A 19804-nucleotide genomic window follows, 5' to 3' on the forward strand; every position below is an offset into this window, starting at 1 on the left:
CCGGACAATCATCTACTAGGCATTTATATTTCAATACTTATAGCTCCTTACCCATAACTATTTCACATTTGGGGACAATGTATACCTTCAAATCAGCGGCACTGCTATGGGTACCCGCATGGCCCCACAGTATGCCAACATTTTTATGGCTGACTTAGAACAACGCTTCCTCAGCTCTCGTCCCCTAACGCCCCTACTCTACTTGCGCTATATTGATGACATCTTCATCATCTGGACCCATGGAAAAGAAGCCCTTGAGGAATTCCACCATGATTTCAACAATTTCCATCCCACCATCAACCTCAGCCTGGTCCAGTCCACACAAGAGATCCACTTCCTGGACACTACAGTGCTAATAAACAATGGTCACATAAACACCACCCTATACCGGAAACCTACTGACCGCTATTCCCACCTACATGCCTCCAGCTTTCACCCTGACCACACCACACGATCCATCGTCTACAGCCAAGCTCTGCGATACAACCGCATTTGCTCCAACCCCTCAGACAGAGACAAACACCTACAAGACCTCTATCAAGCATTCTTACAACTACAATACCCACCTGCGGAAGTGAAGAAACAGCTTGATAGAGCCAGAAGAGTTCCCAGAAGTCACCTACTACAGGACAGGCCTAACAAAGAAAATAACAGAACGCCACTAGCCGTCACCTTCAGCCCCCAACTAAAACCCCTCCAACGCATGATTAAGGATCTACAACCTATCCTGAAGGATGAGTTTTTGCCAGCAGGAGAGTGAGTTTGGGGGGGTGGGTGAGAAAACCTGGATTTGTGCTGGAAATGGCCCACCTTGATTATCATGCACATTGTAGGGAGAGTGGTCACTTTGGATGAGCTATTACCAGCAGGAGAGTGAGTCTGTGTGTATGGGGGTGGGGGTGGGGTAAAATTGTAGGGAGAGTGGTTGCTTTGGATGAGCTATTACCAGCAAGAGAGTGAGTTTGTGTGTGTGGTTTTTGGAGGGGGGGGGGTGAGAAAACCTGGATTTGTGCTGGAAATGGCCCACCTTGATTATCATACACATTTTAAAGAGAGTGGTCACTTTGGATGGGCTATCACCAGCAGGAGAGTGAGTTTGTGTGTGTGTGTGTGGGGGGGGGGGGCGGAGGGTGAGAAAACCTGGATTTGTGCTGGAAATGGCCCAACTTGATGATCACTTTAGATGAGCTATTACCAGCAGGAGAGTGGGGTGGGAGGAGGTATTGTTTCATGGTCTCTGTGTATATAATGTCTTCTATAGTTTCCACAGTATGCATCCGATGAAGTGAGCTGTAGCTCACGAAAGCTCATGCTCAAATAAATTGGTTAGTCTCTAAGGTGCCACAAGTACTCCTTTTCTTTTTGTGGATCTCAAGGGTATCCTTCTGTGAGACAAGGCACTGTTACTGCTTCACGCTTATTCTCATTATGTCCATGGTGTTGGTTTTTTGTTTGGTGAATAAGAAATGAAAGCAGGGTTAAGCACAGACTGAATCTCTAAATGCCCCGAACTCACCAGGCTGGGATGTGGGGTGGGGAGCAGTTAGCACAGAGAGTCTGTAACTAACTTTTTGAAACATTCTTTCCCAGCCACTTGCTGAAATCCTCATGGTGCCTTCCCATTTGCTGCCAATACTCCTGGTGCATCATTCTGGGACAACACAGATACCAACGACCTCCCAGAACAAGGGCTTTTGGTATCCGTGCTGTCCCAGAATGATGCATCAGGAATATTTGTAAAGAACCAGGCAGTGCCAGGAGAATTTCACAAGGGGAGGGCAAAATAATAAAACAAATGTGCTGAATACCCCTCAGAGTGGCGCCTACAGCACGTATCTTTGTTCTTGACTCAACTTTCATTTTACAGCTCAGCTTTAGCTTTGCCCTCTTTTCCTATAATAGTTATACTGCACTCCCAATATTCGGGAGGCACCAGTCGGTCTTGGCGCAATAAAGTTGTGACATTCAGGCGTGAAAGTGTTGGGGAGATATAAATATTTAGCCTCCTTTCCATGTTCTTTATAAAATGATTCAGTATAGCAGGTAATATTTAAAAAACATGATGGTTTTTTAACCACAAGGGTTACTAAAGATAAACTCTGATGGAAGAAGCCTTGGGCCAATTTCACCCCAGATGTAAATCTGTTTACTTCAGTGATGTCACAGAAGGCATACATTGGGTTCTCAGAATGGTTCTTTAACATGTTAAGTATCTACAAGTAATAGCCCTTGACATGTGATAGGTGAAACCGGGTAGGCTAGTTGTGAATCTATAGAAACTCAGTGATTATAGTCTGGGAAGCTTACGGAATGCATATCAAAGCCAATATGTGACTTGCGTAAGTGTGATGTAGGTCTGGAGCTAAAATGATAAGAGTCATATCAAGGGAATAACTTAATTAACTGGTTTTGATCAAAGAACTATATGAATTCAATAGCCCAGTTTCAAGAGCTAAATGATGAAGTTTAAAGAAACTGTACTTGACTGAATTATCAATTTTCCTGGCTAAGGAGCTTTAAAGTAGCATTAAGAAGGGACAGTCTATTGTTCCAGTTAGGACAATTTCCTCCCACCCCAAAGGATCAGAGAGGTGGGGCTAGAGCTTGTCTTTCAAACACTCCTCTGAGACAGGCAGGGGCATGAGTCAGACAATAGTGGTAAATAAAGGCTACCAAGGAAAACTGTGTCTCTGCCCTCCCAAGTTAATGGTCTCTAGAAGTGTAACTGGGAGTGATGAGCTGCCATCTCTATTGTGGTGGGAGAGATTTTTCAATTTATGTTTTATTTTCTGTAACTTCCATTTTGTTGAGGAGTCTGGGTCAGAAATAGTCCTTGGGAAAGTATCAAGACCGCCCAGACATTTAGGGTTTGATCCCAACAGCACTGACTATCCAGTTTCATAGTGAAAAATGTCATTCGCTTAAATAGTAAGATAGAGATGGTTGGATTACTGCAACAAAAGAGAGTGATGCCCCAGAAAAAAGGGTTCGTGTAGTCTTTAAAATACAAAATCCTTATGTGTATGTGTGTGCCCTTGTCTGTCTATTCATTCCCTATTCGGCTGCATTTATAGCCACCTCCTTGTTTGGTCTCCATGCCCACTAGTCTTCATTCCAATACAGAATGATTCTCATGGGCACAGTCGGAAAGAACTGTTCAGACAGCCAAAATAATTGCAATTTGTCCATTGTCTTCACACCTTCTTCTTAACGATGACCACCAACTGCTGACTCTGTCGGCTACTGGAATCAGGGTTTGCAGGCATTTTAACCAGTGCTTATGAACTAGTGAAGCACTTTCCAGAATGATATGAGCAGAGGTGTCCCCCTCAACAGCTCATTCAAGACATAAAAACCAGGTGAAATTCTACCTTCTACATGACTGGACGTATTCTTGATCACAAAGTAGTAGTTACTGAATGCAGTTAGTACAAAGAGACAGGAAGAGGGTATTTTACCCAGCAAACCATCCTGTCACCACTTCCGTATCTCAAAACCCTGGCTGATCACTGCTGGGTCCAATAGTGGGAAGAAATGTTGATGCCTTATGTTCAGAGCCAGGGGCAACACACTCAACCAACAGGACACCAACCTGGAAATGTTATCTAACATATTGTTTGTTGTACCATTGTTCCTAAAGCAAATATATTCTAAAAAGAATTAACTAAATGGTCCCAAAGTGGAACCTTGTCTATTAACTTAAACTGTCTCTGGGCTCCCTCAGAACCTCATCTCTGAATACGAATTTCATATTGGTCCAAGGGGCCTGAGCCTTTTAATGTGCATCTATCAATGACTGTGATAGAGGAAAAGGCCTGCCATTTTCTCCCTTCTACAGACTAATATAGGGCTGATTTCTCTCCTCTGTCTGATTTCCTCCCTCCCCTTCACTGGCTCTATCACTTTCTTTCCATCAGCCAGCACTCAGCAGCAAACTTCTCTTTCCTTCTCTCACCATAAGGGTGATGGACTGAGCATGTTATGTCCAGCAGGCCCTAAAAGCCCAGCCCAGGGCAAAAGATCCTTGGGAAGGTTAGAATTAGTTCCATTTCTCACTCCTCCAGAATTTCTGCTGTCAGTGACTGTGGGTCAACCTCAAGATCGCTCTGTGAAATTAGTTAGCTCCTTCTCCTGTTCAGAGTCATGAAACGGTCTCTGTTGAAGAGACCAACCCTAGGTCCACCAGTTGGTGAGTCCTGTGTGTTTTATGACTTCCCCTGGTGTGTGTGTTTAGATTTGGGTGTATTTACTCTCTGAGCAGCCACAGTGGTTTTCCTTTCTCAGAGGAGGGTGCTACCAGCTAGTAGCCAAAGCTGTGGTTGGCCATGTGGCATCTGAACAGCCAGGGCCATCTGGGATCAGAAGGGCTGGGGTGGCTTCCTACAGTCACTTTCCCCACTGCCATTCTGGAGGTGATAATATAATTCATATCAGAAGAGTTAGTGGGCTGCAAATGAATTGGAGAAATCAATCCAGAGGGTATAAATGAATTAGCATGTAAATGAGGACACTTGCTCTACATAGTTTAATATTGCCTGCAGCTGTAAATAATTCCAGGGATGGAATCAAAAGCCGCAAACAACTTCATTTTTGCGCTCCTCCCCCGTGCAGGAGCACCTGCAGCTACGACCAACTGATGCTTCCCTCACAGAAATGTAGTGTGGCAGGGAATGCGCGTCGCAGGGGGATTTAAGGAGGATATTTTTTCCCCCCTGGCTGCACAAAATTTACAAGGCTGCTGGCTCATGGCTTCTTGCATCGACACATTGTGTGCATGCATGCCACCACGGCAGCAGTAGTTGGGAAGACTGTGAAAGGGAGGGAGGGGGGTGGTTTCGAAAGGGTGCTGGGGGAAGGTGTGTGTGAAATAGACACCCACCTCTCCCCTGACCTTGCAACATGAAAACACCTCCAACCGGGCAGAGGGCAAACAGAGGTTCATCTTCTACCCCACTCCTAATTGCGGAAGGGAATGCAGGAGAGGAGAGTTCTACCCAGAACTTAGAGCGGGATGGGGGTCACACATACACAGCATGGCTAATAGGCCCCGTTCTGCTGTCTGTCCCTATTAGAGTGTCCAGATGTCCCAATTTTATAGGGAGAGTCCCAATTTTGGGGTCTTTTTCTTATATAGGCTCCTATTACCCTCCACCCCCACCCCGTCCCGATTTTTCACATTTGCTGTCTGGTCACTCTAATCCCTATTCAGCAAAACACTGAAGCACGCGTCTAAGTTCTATTGGTTTCAATTGCACTTAAACATTTGCTCACGTGCTTTGCTGAGCTGAGGGCTACGGAAGGTTCCAGAAAGACGTGAGGGAGTGGAGATAACAGCCGGCCTCCCTGGGTGCCTGGTGAGCAGGAGGTAAGGGATAGGTGTGGGTATAGTAACTTGGTAAGGACATGGGGAAATGGGGCTGCCCCAGGTGACTGGTGGAGAGCAGCGTTAGGGGCGGCTATAGAAAAGCTTGGAGGGTTGATGTTCTCTCCAGTGGTGGTGATGACCTTGGAAGCAGGAGGGTATCCACACCACAGGCAGCGGGCCTGGGAATAGGAAGGCTGCGGGACAAAGGGATATGACAGCTGGGGGTATGGCCCATCTTGGCCTAGAGGGGATGCAGGGGTTTTGACAGGCACACACATCCCTTTGAAAAGGCTACGATAAGCCTGTGGTTTTATCTGCCTCTTTCTCTTGTTTATGGCCAGCTTTGTAACTCTCTGAGCGTGTTCTTTAAACCCTGGTTCTCTACAGCTCCCTCTCCCTGCGAACATTCCTGTTTCCTATGCTTAGTAATGGACCTGCACCCTGTTAATATGGGAACAAGATGGGGCTGTGTGGGTAGAGACTATCCCATTGATACTACTGGTACTGAGAACCAGGGCGCGAGGTGCCTTTGGCTAGCTAGGTAGTGATACAGCCTCGCTGTCCCATTGCTGATCATTAACACTTTGGGAGGCCTTATTACCCTAACCTATGTACCTCACAGAGGAAGAGATGAGGAGTTAGTGCAGGTGGCCTAGACTCAGAATGGAAGTCCCTGTTCTTTTTAACTTTTTAACTCTTTAGCAGTGGTACCAAAGTCCTGCTGGAGATAGCCCTCCATTATTATTAGTGCTGTAGCCCCTGCAGGCCCCAGGGTGCCAGGCGCTGTACAAACACAGGCAGACCCTGCTCTGAAGAGTTTGTAATTCAAATAGCAAAGACAGAGAAAAGATGGGGAGGACATTGGTTCAGTGTCCTGGTACAGGTTGGGAGGTACCTTTCACAGGTAACTGGTTTGGAATGTAGTATCCAAACCAGAGATACAGAAAGGTACACCATGGTACCAGAAAACTAAGGTAAAAGACTGGTAAATTTTAGTCGTGGGTGATGTACAGAGTGTTTTTCGCTTGTAAACAGCTCTGATATAAATATAGGTAATTTTGGGGGTGTATTTCAAAGCACACCTTCTCTGGAAGGTGAACTGGCACGGCAAAAGAGAGCGAACCACTTCCCTTTGGTATGGTATTAACTCTTTCCTTTCTGTATTGTACAGCTTTGTCTTAAGACAATAAACTTGGCTAAGCTGGGTTATCTGGTGTCTTGAACGTTTTTAATATTGAACCACAAGACTAGTCGTGCAATTGGCTATACTTTTAGCAATAAAACACATATCTTCTGATCACCCTCCTTCCCTGAAATGCTAGAAGCCTTGAGAGAACCCAGCTGCAGAGTCCCTGCAGACAAAAAACCCTAGAGAGTATCCGGATTTGAAGTCCACTTACTACCTACTAGTCTCTGCAATGCTAGCAATTCCTGACGAGAAAGTTGGACATGGGATTCCTGTTGCTGTCATGGGGCCCTGTAATATTCTAGCACTGGAAAAGTCTTGGCTGGGGAGTCCCTTGTAGTTCACAAAGGCCTTGGCCTTCAGGCCTTTCATCACATCACGGAGTGGCACTATGACAGCCTGGCTTTGGATCTCCTTGGGTGGCTCCAAGAAGTTCTATTGCGAAGTTTTTGAACTGGCTGTGCTGACAAGAGCAGAAAGATAGGTCTCCACACTCTTTTATCAGTGGTTCCCTCTTGTTTTTGACACTGACAGATCATTGAGTTCTTCTTTTATCAGGTCGGCGTTTCAGGTTCTGCACTAACTAGATCTCCCAGGTGGACTGGAAACACTGATTAAGACAGATAGAGTGAATGCAAGTCCATTAAATTGTTAATAAAGAATATTACACACATACCTTAATCTGCAGCTAGCCTGACACTTTATAAAAGTACATTAGGATGTAATCCAATTGAAGCCACAATATCAAGAACATCTTATCTCATCACAAATTGAAATTATATCATATTCCTCATTTCTTAAATTAAAAAGCTAAAACCTTTTAGTTTGCTCTCATATGCTTGTGTAAAACTTAATCAGTGGTTTTAACAACATTATTTTTCAATATGGGCCATTTCTGCTCTCATTTATTTACAAGAGAGAACTTCCTGGTAGGAGAAGTGATTCAATTTGCAGGAGGATACATCAAGCACTTAAGGATTTTGCACGGATTGATTGATTATTTATCATGTTATCTTGCCTGGAGTCGTCTGATATGGCTGTGCTCTCGCTATCTCTCATTCCACCTAATGCTCTTCCTTTTTCGTCTCCTTCCCTTTCAGCGCTCGGGGCCTTCTCTTCTGTGTCTGTGTGAATGTTGGAGGAGGAGGGGGTCAGGGGAGGCAGGGCTTTTGCAGCCTCTGCTGGGATGAAGATGTTGGAAGGAATGAAGTGAGATATTAGTATAACTGGGAGAGATTGGGGGCTGAGGGGAGGGTGAAGAATGGCTGGAGACTCTACCAGTGTTCCTTCTGTGTTAATCATGCTGCTAATATGTACTGTTTCTCTGGAGTATGCTTTCATGCTTAGCTCACCAAGCACTTTACAGAGGCCCCTTGCTTACAGAAGAGGAAACTGAGGCACAGAGTGGTCGTATGCTGTACTGAAAGTCATAGGGTGGGTCCAGGGCAGAGCTGGGAACAGAAAGCAGCTCTCTGGAGAGGCAGCTCTGTGCTTCGTGCAGTAGAGGGCATAACTGCCCCTGAGTCCCGCCCGCCAGGCTTGGCCTCCCTAGAGCAGCACTGCTACCCCCTGTGCTGTGCTCCTATCCTGGGGGGGGGATTCTCTAAGTGCAAGAAGGCAGATCTGCCTCCACTGGAAAGGAAGCTGTCTCAGCGATGGTAGTATTTGAATAAGGGGCTCCACAAAACTGCCCCCCCCCCATGTCCCAGCAGGCATTGTGCTTGCAGAGAAGGGAGAGGGACTGTGAAATCTATTCTCATTTAAAGGGAAACTCTTTCTCCGAACTATCGCCTTACTCAGCAGGGCACTTACATAAGAATGGCCCTACTGGGTCAGACCAAAGGTCCATCTAGCCCAGTATCCTGTCTTCTGACAGTGGCCAGTGCCAGGTGCCCCAGAGGGGATGAACAGAACAGGTAATCATCAAGTGATCCATCCCCTGTCGCTCATTCCCAGTTTCTGGCGAACAGAGGCTATGGACACCATCGCTGCCCATCCTGGCTAATAGCCACTGGTGGAGCTATCCTCCACAAACTTATCTAGTTCTCTTTTGAACCCTGTTATAGTCTTGGCCTTCACAACATCCTCTGGCAAAGAGTTCCACAGGTTGACTGTGCGTTGTGTGAAGAAATACTTCAATTTATTTGTTTTAAACCTGCTGCCTATTAATTTCATTTAATGACCCCTAGTTCTTGTGTTCTGAGAAGTAGTAAACAACACTTCCTTATCTACTTTCTCTACACCAGTCATGATTTTACAGACCTCAATCATATCTCCCGTTAGCCGTCTCTTTTCCAAGCTGAAAAGTCCCAGTCTTATTCATCTCTCCTCATACGTTCCATACCCACTTCTGCTGATCCACCAGGTTGGTGGATGTCGGAATCCTGCTGGGAAGGGTTGGCTACTTGGCTCCTGCTGTCTCCTGGTGGCAGGTGTGGTTCGTTAACTCCACCCTGAAGGAAGGCCTTAATGACAGTTAGAAGGGAGGTGTATGAGGCAGCGAGGGTATGGGACTGAGCCGTGCTAAGGGGGAAGAACCTTGAGGACGGTCAGTCGTTGGGAGAAGGCTGGGGCTCATGTTAACCCAACCAATCCCCAGGAAGGGGTGCTGAATTGTGACCCTACTCGGTGTGTACTGGCTGCCTTTTGGAACAGGGTGGGAATGCCAGCGTCTCTCATCTAACCAAGGAAGCACCACTGGGCATGATCAGATCTTGGCCCGGGCCCTTCTCAGATCTTTGGGAGGATGTGCTGTTCTGGGAGTTTGAAACACACCTCTTTCCTCAGTAAAGTGATTGCCTGGGATATGGGGTGACTGAGTAACAATAGCTCCACATGTTGCCCCTGCCCACCCATCCCTCCCATGCCAATCTCGTGGAACTGCTTTTTGAAGCAGAACGGCTAGTTCTCAAATGTTACCGTTAAAAAAACCCACTCAAGTGCTTGGCCAAGTGCCTTTTAGCACCAAGAGATTATGGCTGTGTGGGTACAGCACTGGATGGGGAATTTGCAGAGCTGAGGTCAGTCTGCCTCTGCTACAGTCCACCTGTGTGACTCTTGGCAAATCATTTAATCTCTCTGTGCCTCAGGTCCCTATCTATACAATGGGGATGATGATCCTTCCTTCCTCTGTATTGTCTATTTAGATTGTGGGTGTTTGGGGGTGGGAGCTCTCTCTAATTTAAGATTGTGGGGCCTCTAGAAGCTGCCATAATTCAAATAATAATAATAATGATATCCCATTTGCTTCTCCTACTGGTGAATTGTGCACCGGGATATTACCAATAAATGTGATTGCACTGTGGAAAACCCCCTCATTCAAAAGAAGCCACATATCTTTGATCCCTGGTGTCATCCCTGAAGGACTCTTCCCACACACTTTGCTAGGCACTGTTGTTTAGGAGGCAGAGCAAAGGAGTGGAAATTGTGACACATGGGATTAATTCTTTGCACTGCTACTGATTTATGGTGTGACCTGGGGCAAGTCACTTTCTGTTCCTCAGTTGAAATGTCTCTAAAATGGAGATAACAGTTGTTAACCTCAGAGCGTTATCCTTAAGGGCATATTTGATAGACAATATTGCCAGCCTCAAGTGTTAAAAAAATCCTAAGCCCGGCCCCCAAATCATGAAATTGGCTTAAAAATCATAAGAATTTAAAAAATAATAAATTAGGGGTTCTTTTTATTTTCCTTTTGGTTCCTGAGACTTTAGGGTTCACGTCTTCAGGCATTTCTCTGCAACCACGAAGGTTAGAAACAGTTTTTTAATGAAAGCTGAGGTTCCCATGTAAATCCCATGACTCCAGGCACTTTAAGAAAAACATCAGCCATTGTGCCATTCGCAATAAAATCACGAGCACTGGGAACATTAGAGGACTCTCTCAGGTGCTCAGTTACTGTGGGGCTAAACACCTTCAACCAATGGCTGCGCTCCTGCAGCTAGTTACGTGTGTGTTTAATTGAAATCAATGGGACTAACTCGTGTCAGACGAAGTGTGTGTCTGAAGTATTGGGACCAATGCTTGCAAAGCACTTTGAGATGCTTGGATGAAAAGGGCACTACTCTGTGATCCTTACAATCTTTGGGAAGGTTGCAATGGCTTTGTGCAAAGTAAAAATATAAACCCACTTTTGCATACTTTGTTTTTTTCAGTTGTGATAAATAGAAATGCAGGAAAAGAAAAAATCCACTCCAAACAGCTAGAGAAGGAAAACAGCCCCTGTGCAATTTTTTACATGTCTGGTATGTTTTGGCTGCTGGCTTTACAGGTATTTATAAAGACTATTGAGCCTCTCCGGCAAACAGCCTCTAGATTCCAGGCTTCTGCTTTAGTGCCTGGTCCATGCTTGGCTGAGCCTTTATAGTAACTTCATGGTTTTTCAGCGTTTGAAGCCAAAGCTTTGATTTTTGAGGCTACCAATTGCCCAGAGTGGGGATGAGACGATTAATCAAATTATTTGAATGGAATTCAACAGAGTTGGGAAGTGACCAGTCTTCCTCCTAATCTTCCAATTGAGATGTCAAGCAGGGCTCCAGCACTGAGGGCCAAGCACACAGCTCTGGCGTTCAGCGGGGGCAGAGTGTGGAACCAAAGCTCAGGCGGTGCTCAAAGTGGCTAGGTTATAAGTAGCAAGGAGGGCTGCTGATTGTCAAGGGACTTGGATTATTAACATTAAAAGTACTGGGCCAGATCCTAGGCCCCCTTCTGGGCCCTCTGCACCATCAGATCTAGGTGGGCAACTAAGCATTGCCCCAAGGCCCCAACATGGGGAAATCTCCAGTTGGCACAGAGTGGGCACAGCTGGTTCTAAATCCACACCCCAATCCCTGCCCCCCCAACTGCGACACAGTGGAAGGTGAGGGAGGGATGTGACTGGAATGCACTGTGCTCCAGCAATTCCCCGGGCAGCGTCAGTTAGAGCAGCCTTTGGGCTGTGGCATACAGCCTCACTGCTCCCAGGTCTTGTGCTGAGCAGAGGGATCTCTGACGCTGGTGTGTGCTGGCACTCTGAGAACCTGCCATTCACTAAGGTGTATCTTAAATAATTTAATGATCATCTTGTACGTGCCTCCAGGTATAATCCTCCTTATTATCAATAAAGCACCAGAGAGGGCCTAGGCAAGCATAAAAACAAGGGGCTTGATTCTGAACTCTCTTGTACCCGTGTAACTCTATTGTCTTCAATACAGTCACTCCTGATTTCTACCTGTCTGAGATCAGAACTGGGCCCACGTTCCTTGCCCCAAAGACCTTACCATCTAAATAGGCAGCATCCAGTCCAGTGAGCAGCAACGGAAACCAAGAGCCTGTGCAGATGAGTTTAACGCTTGTCTAGAAGATGCTGTAGTTCATATTGTGAATTTTGATAAATATTGTAACTGATTTGCTCACACTACTTTGATGCAAGTTGAAGGCATTCCCAGAGACAAGTAATTTGAGAAGTGACTTGGAGGAGGAGAGGAAGGGGCCTGGGAGAACAAGGTGCCTGCTTGATTAGAAGGAGGAGCAGAGACCAGGAAGAAAGGAAGGGGGCGGCTAGTCTTTCATGCTTTGTTTTGACTCTTCCTCTTCCAGATTTGGGCAGAGCCGGGGGAAACAGTATGTGTGCGCACGAGAGAGAGAGAGATTTATACAACTAAAGAAACCCAGAAGTGAATGGAGCCTCCTTGAACCAAACCGCTCAACAGCTGGGTCTGCAGGGAAGAGTTTGGGTGCTTTGCCAATCTCTAGTGCTAATGTGACTTGAGTCCTATATCCTGTGTATTATCACAGCCAGGTCAGACTTGTTGGGGCTGGGATAAAGTGAGCCCAACCTCCATCGCAGGCCAGGGCGTTGCTATACATGTCTTGCTGGCCATTGGTCGGCAGGCTGTGCCCCGGCAGGCTGTGCCCCGGCAGGCTGTGAAGGAGAGCACCTTGGTGGCCCTACCTACTCTCCGGGCCCTGGGAGCCTCTGTGTGCGTGTGTGTGGAGGAAGGCAAATGGCTGCTGGCATCCCACTAGCAGAGCTTGTTGTGGGTGGCTGCTGGCAGCCCATTCCTTCCCTCCCCTCAGCAGCAATGCCCTTTAGACACCGTCAGCTCTGGCCACAGGGTCAGGCTGCTATTGACTCATTTCCCTGCTGGTAGAGAATGTCTGCACTGGGAGGTGGCTGCTGGCCTATGTTTCCTCCTGCAGCAAAAGGGATCTGAGAGAGGGTGTGGTGGGTGGCATGCTCCCTCCCCCAGAGGGGGTTGTTTAGTAGCCTCCCCAGGTGTTCCCAAGGCCCTCACGCACTTCCTGCTTGGCTCGTCCTTCCACTGCCAGCAGCAGATCTTATTTCACCTTCCAGCAGCCATTGGACAAGTTCAACAGTGTTGCAAATTAGTTGGTAAGTCTCACATCAGGTGACTTCCACCCACACTGGCGCTTAGCAAGGGCCCAATTCACCTGCAAAGCAAGTCCTCTGTAGTAAAGAGGTCACCAAGGGGTTAACTGGGTCACTCAAAGCTCTATGGGTTGGATCAACGCTCCATCCCTCCATTACTTCCTGTGTAGTTAGTGGGAGTTCTCCCCTTTCCCCAACTTCTCAGTTTTGAGGCAGTTAAAGCAGCAAGTTCCCAGCCTGCAGTCTAGTGAGTAGATGGTTTTTTTGATTCAGTGAGTGATCCCTTTACAAGCCCTCCTCTTTGTAAAGCCCTGGGCATTAAGCAATATGGGTTTTTGGTCGGTTGTGCATTGACTGAGGTTAGTCACTGCTTCTTTCATGGGTAGCTAGGTATTTAGGGGGAGGGGGATTCCTTTTTGCTGAAGCCTTTATTACAAAGTTCTTGGGATCTGGTGATAGGCAAAGGGATCCATGTGGTCAGTGCTGAGGGTGCAAGAATCTGCTGACTGTTGGAGGGCTCCATTAGCTCAAGCAGGGCCAAACGCTTTGTCATCTTGCTCCAGAGCAGCACCCTCCTCTGTATGTCAATCTCTTTGGTAATCACCTGGGCTTGCTTCCACTTCATGCGCTCGTTTTCACCTGCTGCAACCCAGGTAATTCTGTTCTGATCTATATTAAACATGAAGCTGGTTCAAGCAAAAACATAAAGCTGCCCAACTTAAGGGAGAAAGAGGGAGAGGAAATTCCCGGTCAGGCTCGTTTTCAAATCCAAGGGTATGCATGGGTTAAATCAAATTTCCACCCTTAATAAATTGACTATTGTGTCCCTTTAAGGCTGCCAGACAGCGGCTACCTCAGAGCCCTGGCACTGCTGGGAAGGTTTCAGAGTAACAGCCGTGTTAGTCTGTATTCGCAAAAAGAAAAGGAGGACTTGTGGCACCTTAGAGACTAACCAATTTATTTGAGCATAAGCTTTCGTGAGCTACAGCTCACTTCATCAGATGCATCCGATGAAGTGAGCTGTAGCTCACGAAAGCTTCTGCTCAAATAAATTGGTTAGTCTCTAAGGTGCCACAAGTACTGCTGGGAAGAGGCATCCAGGCCATGTGGGGGCTGTTGTGGAGTGTGAGGTGTCTCTGAGCTCTCTGCCAGCTAGATAGAGCTGGCCCTCTGTGTGTGCTGCCTTCACATCCCACGAGAGCAGACAGATTGCACACAAATGTGCTTCACTCTTATGCATGGCGATCAACGTGCTTCCAAGATATTGGTCTTTTAGGAACGGCATATTAAAGCAGCCACTGGAAAACGCCAGCTCCATGCTCCGGCCCTCTGGCTTAATGGAGAACCCAGAGGCCAGTAAAGAGCTGACTGGCTCCTGCATCTCGCTGCAGTCTTCGCTTCTCCTCCGCCTTGGCTCCCTAGCACAGTGATAGCTCCAGAGGTCGCTGGGTTTACTGCTTGCTATAGAGAATATGTAGAAGAGACTACCGGGCCTCTGTCTCTCTGCTTTGTGCAGAATGGCAGTGGGCTCGGAGGAACCCAGAGCTGCTGCCCTCCGGGAAGAGACAGTCTTTTGATGATATGTTTGTACAGAGCTTAGCACAATGGGGCTGGAGCTTTTAGGCGCCACTGCAACACAAATAATACTCCCTGGCCTCTCTGCTTTGCTGTGCCCCCCGTTGCTGTGCCCCCCATTGATCTTCCTGGCCTTGCTCACCGAGGCAGTTGTTCTCTGGTTAAAAGAAAATGCATGCTGCACTTTGTCCGGCTGCGTTTCAGCTGAGAACCGAGGGACTCGTTCTACGGATGTCACCTGGCTAGGGAGAAATCCTGGGTCCGGTTCGGATGGTATTTACCTACCATCTGTGCACAAAGCGCTGAGCGGCTGGCTTAGCTGCTTATGCATGTATGAGGCGTCAGGCTGGAGTTGGCTCGGCTCCAGATGCAGGCAGGTAGATCCGTCGATTCCGTTAACAACCTCGAGACGCTCGCCTATGGCCCTGAGCCCTCTGCTCGGAGACGCCACAGTCACCTGACCTGTCAGCTGACAAAAGAGGATGACTCAGCCAGCAGCTGTCAGGCCCCTAAAATAATGACAAAAACAATTAGCAGTCCAAGCAGTAGCCTCTCCTTAATTATCTCCTCCGAGTTTAATTAACTAGCTAAATTATCAGCAGTAATGTAGGCATTAATTATGTCAAATTACAGTGTAAAAATCACAAAGTGTGGAAAATGTCAATTCAGCTGTGCTCACCTGCCGGGCTGAGATGAATGCGTGTGACGGTGGCGCAGCCAAGCGCCAGGGAAAGGGGCCACTTCCTCTTTGCAGGTGAAGAGCACGCCCTTCTGACAGCACTTGAAGAGGGGGAGGGAAGGGAAGGGGCAGTTACATGGCGAAAGTCGAGGGTAGCTGCGGGGGGAGCCAGTGCCATATTTTTGATTCAGAGCCATTGGGGTTGCTCTTGACTCGGCGAGGATGGACTATTTTGGCTCTGGCAGAGGGAGGGGAAGGAGTGTGGCTCCCCAAACCAGATGGCTTGGATGCTGAATTATTAAATTATGAATATTAATACAAATCAGACACGGAAGAGGTAATAATTTTGCTGCCCTACAGAAATAATTAACATAATTTTGATAAATTACATGATAAGAGAATCTCAAAATTGAGGTAGATTTATCTTAATTAATATCTTGGACCTGCTCCGTAAGGTAAATTGTTCCACTGGGAGTGGGGAAGGGTGAGGAAAGGCCCCCTGTCTCTGTGGTTCAGACCCGTTCCAAGGTTTATCTCACAGGCGGTGTGCATGTGGCAGGGAGGGGGAGACGCAGCCCAGCTCTGGAGTGCAAGCAGTGTCCTAGGCCCTCAGCTCAGCTGTGCCTTGTGTGACAACACAGCAGGGTTCAGGCCTGGAAGCAGCTCTCCCCGCCCTTCCAAGGGGATGTGGCTCCCATGGGAAGTGCTTCTGGCAAACAGGGCAAAAACCTCAAATACGGGCAGGGTTGCAGGCATACAAGCATAGCGCTCACCTGGGCACACAGCCACTGGGGTGGATTCCTGCAGAAACTCACTTCCATCCAAACAGCTGCTTTCTGGGGAACTGTTGTGTACTCAAACCCAAACACATCTCCTTGCAAACACATACCAGTGTTCACAATCAAACACCCATGCATACTTGCATAACAAACACCCGCACCCAGACATATTCATATGCACCCGTGGGTGTACTTATTTACACATAAACAAACACATACCCAGATGCAAACCTGTGTGCATACCTGTGCATATCCATGACCTAAGCAAACATCTGTCTGGCTATCTGGGCTCCATTATTATAGCATCCGATCACTTCACAATCTTTTCATGTATTCATTTTCCTGGCACCCCTGTGAGGTAGGGAGGTAGTATTATCCCCTTTTTACACATGGAGAAAGGAGGCCGAGATTAAATGACTTGCCCAAGGAAGTCACAGGAAATCTGTGGCAGAGCTCTGGAGTTCCACATAGACTCCTAGAAATGTAGGGAGGGAAGGGACCTTGAGAGGTCACCTAGTTCAGCCCCCTGTACTGTTGCAGAACCAAGTACACCTAGACCATCCCTGACAGGTGTTTGTCCAACTTGTTCTTATAAAGCTTCAGTGATAGGAAGTCCTGTACCTCCCTTGGAAGCCCATTCCAGAGCTTAACTACCCTCATAGTTAGAAAGATTTTCCTAATATCTAACCCAAAGTCCCTTGCTGCAGTTTAAGCCCATTACTTCTTGTCCCTCCTTCAGTGGGCATGGAGAACAATTGATCAACATCCTCTTTCTAACTTCCATTAACATATTTGAAGACTGTTATAGGTTCCCCCCTTAGTCTTCTTTTCTCCAGACTAAACATGTCCAGTTTTTGTAACTTGTCATCACAGGTCAGGTTTTCTAAACCTTTTATCAATTTTTGTGGCTCTCCTCTGGACTCTCTCCAGTTTAACCACATCTTTCCCAGAATTGGACACAGGACTCCAGCTGAGGTCTCACCAGTGCAGAGTAGAGTGGGACAATCACCTCCCATGTCTTACATATGTAAGCAGTGTCAGGATGAGCTCCACCCCGACATCTGGTGGTGAGGTTTGGGAAGTTGTGGAAAAGAACTTCATTTTGCCGATCTCATTTGCATAGGCACATCCACCCCGCCTAGAATGAGGCCATACCTGCCCAAATGGTCACTTTGGCTGCTGTGGGATCCCCAGTGTCTCTGTTATTGGGGCAGGAAGAATAAATTGTTATTACGCTGATTATGGGAACTGTGCTTGGAACTGTACTTGGCCTTTTGTTATGATGGAGGGACTCACCATCAACTAAGTAGCACTCGCTAGGCAAGGGTCATGGGTTTTAAAACTCTGTGAATGGAGAGAGGATGGGGACAAGTATTAATACTTGGTGGCATGGGCCCCTTGGTGAGGGCCTTACATGCTAATTGCACGTCCTCCTCTCTCCACTGTGGAATCTCAGAGCTAATTTTGATTCCATTAGGAGTCTAGTTACAGGCTGCTGAGCTCACTTTGGGCTCATAGTGCACCAGCACTGGGGCTCCCCTACTACAAGCTGAATTCACCGAAGAGCTGAAATCACTGAGCGTTGTGTTAAGTAGTGGGGGAGCCTGGAGATATAGTGTGGAGCAGTTTGCGGGACAGCTGGAGTGCCTTGTGGACAGGCTGGTGGAGCAGTGCGTAGGACGGCGGGAGCTGCTGGCGGGATGTGGAGCAGTTTGTGGGATGGCGGGAGCTACTTGTGGGCCGCGGAGCTGAGCGAAGGAGTTCGTGGGGCGGCGAGTGGAGTGGAGCGGAGGCCTATGGAGCTGTGGGGCGGTCAGCTTCAGATCACGTAAGGTGCCTCTTACCCCCGTCCCATCTCCACCCAGGTTGGGAGGTAAAGCTCCACAGATAAACTTTCGAACTCTGGGGCTGCCCTGACCAGGGACAGAGACTTTTGGGACTTTGGGGTTGCCGGACTCAAGAACCAAAGGGAAAGGGGCATGCCCCAATTTGCTTGGGGTGGGTTTTTTGCTCATGGGTTGTGTTATGAGTCCTGTTGGTGGTGTTTCCCCAACATAATGCCACATTGTTTCTCTCTGTTATTAAAAGGCTTTTTGCTACACTCAGACTATGTGCTTGCGAGAGGGGAAGTATTGCCCCTTGGAGGCGCCCAGCAGGGGTGGTATATATTTGTCCCAGGTCACTGGGTGGGGGCTCGAGCCGGTTGGCATTGTGTTATTGGAATGGATCCCCTAGATATTGAACCCGGCCCTTGTTGCTGCCAACTCTGACGGGCAGAAGGGTTACACATATGGCATCCTGTTAATACACCCCAGAGTGATGTTAGCCTTTCTCACAGCTGCATAACATTGTCGACTCCTATTCAATTTGTGATCCGCTATAACCCACAGATCCTGTTCAGCAGTACTACTGCCTAGCCAGTTATTCCCCATTTTGTAGCTGTGCATTTGACTTTTCCTTCCTAAGTGAAATACTTTGCACTTGTCTTCATCATATTTCTTCTTGTTGATTTCAGATCAATTTTCCAGTTATCCAGGTCATTTTCAATTCTAATCCTATCCTCTAACCCATTCCATCTTGGTGTCTGCAGATTTTATAAGCATATTCTTCACTCTGTTATCCAAGTAATTAATGACAATATTGAATAGTACCGGACGCAGGAATGACCCCTTTGGGATCCCAAATACAGATACACAGTTTGACAGTGAACCATTGATAACAACTCTTTGAGAATAATCTTTCAACCAGTTGTGCACCCACCTTACAGTAATTTCATTTAGACCACATTTCCATAGTTTGCTTATGAGAATGTCATGCAGAACTGTCAAAAGCCTTATTAAAATCAAGATATATCACATCTACTGCTTCCCTCCATCCACCAACCCAGTAACCCTGGGATGTTTTGGCATGATGTGTTCTTGACAAATCCATACTGGCTATTCCTTATAACATACAAGGCCCCAGACAGTTTCTGAATTTAATGGGAGTTTTGTCATTTGTTTCACAGGGAGCAGGACTGGGCCCCTGGACTTGGACATACTGGGTGAAATCCTGGCCCTGTTGAAGTCTATGGCAAAAGTCCCATTTGACTTAAATAGGATCAGGATTTCACGCAGTGTATATATTCATGTGTATACACACATGCCAGTATCCACACACAAACTTCTGTGTATAATTGTATATATTCACCTGCAAATACACACTTGTGTATTTGTTTGCATGCTCCCTTTCACCTCTTGTGTGCATTCACTCCTGTCCATTCTCTCCCACACACTTTGTGTGTTTCTGTGTGTATTCACATCCCGCCAAAACATTGTTTTTGTGAGTACACCTGTGTATGCCTCTTTGCTTACACACAGAGAGTTTTGTACCTACTTGTGAATTCTCTCCTGTACCTGGATAATCACACACACATAGCTGACTGTACGGTGTTCTGCATCTAATCAAATAAAAACATGGGCCTACACATGCATTAAAAGGCCAACAGCATTAAAAATCATACAAAGATGGGTAGGGTCAAATTTCTTCCTGCAGTCAATGGAGTTCCATTATGTGTGTGATTATACCAGTAGAGGGGGACTCAGTGTGTATATGTGTGTCTGTGTATATACCTGAAATGTATATTTTTTGATGCAGATGAATATACAGAGAAATACACACACATGAGTAAGCATATGAAATCAATGGAGTTTATGCCAGGGTTGAAGCTAGCTTGTAGCAAGAGGCAATGTACAGGTGTAATCTGGTTTTATTCGATGCCCATCATCCTGTTCTTTTGGCATTCTCTATTCTTGCACTTGTGCTGCTGCACTGTATTGCACAGCTGGCTTTCTTCAAACCCGTAGCATAC

Source organism: Lepidochelys kempii, chromosome 10 (assembly GCF_965140265.1).
Source record: "Lepidochelys kempii isolate rLepKem1 chromosome 10, rLepKem1.hap2, whole genome shotgun sequence".
Taxonomy (NCBI): domain Eukaryota; kingdom Metazoa; phylum Chordata; order Testudines; family Cheloniidae; genus Lepidochelys; species Lepidochelys kempii.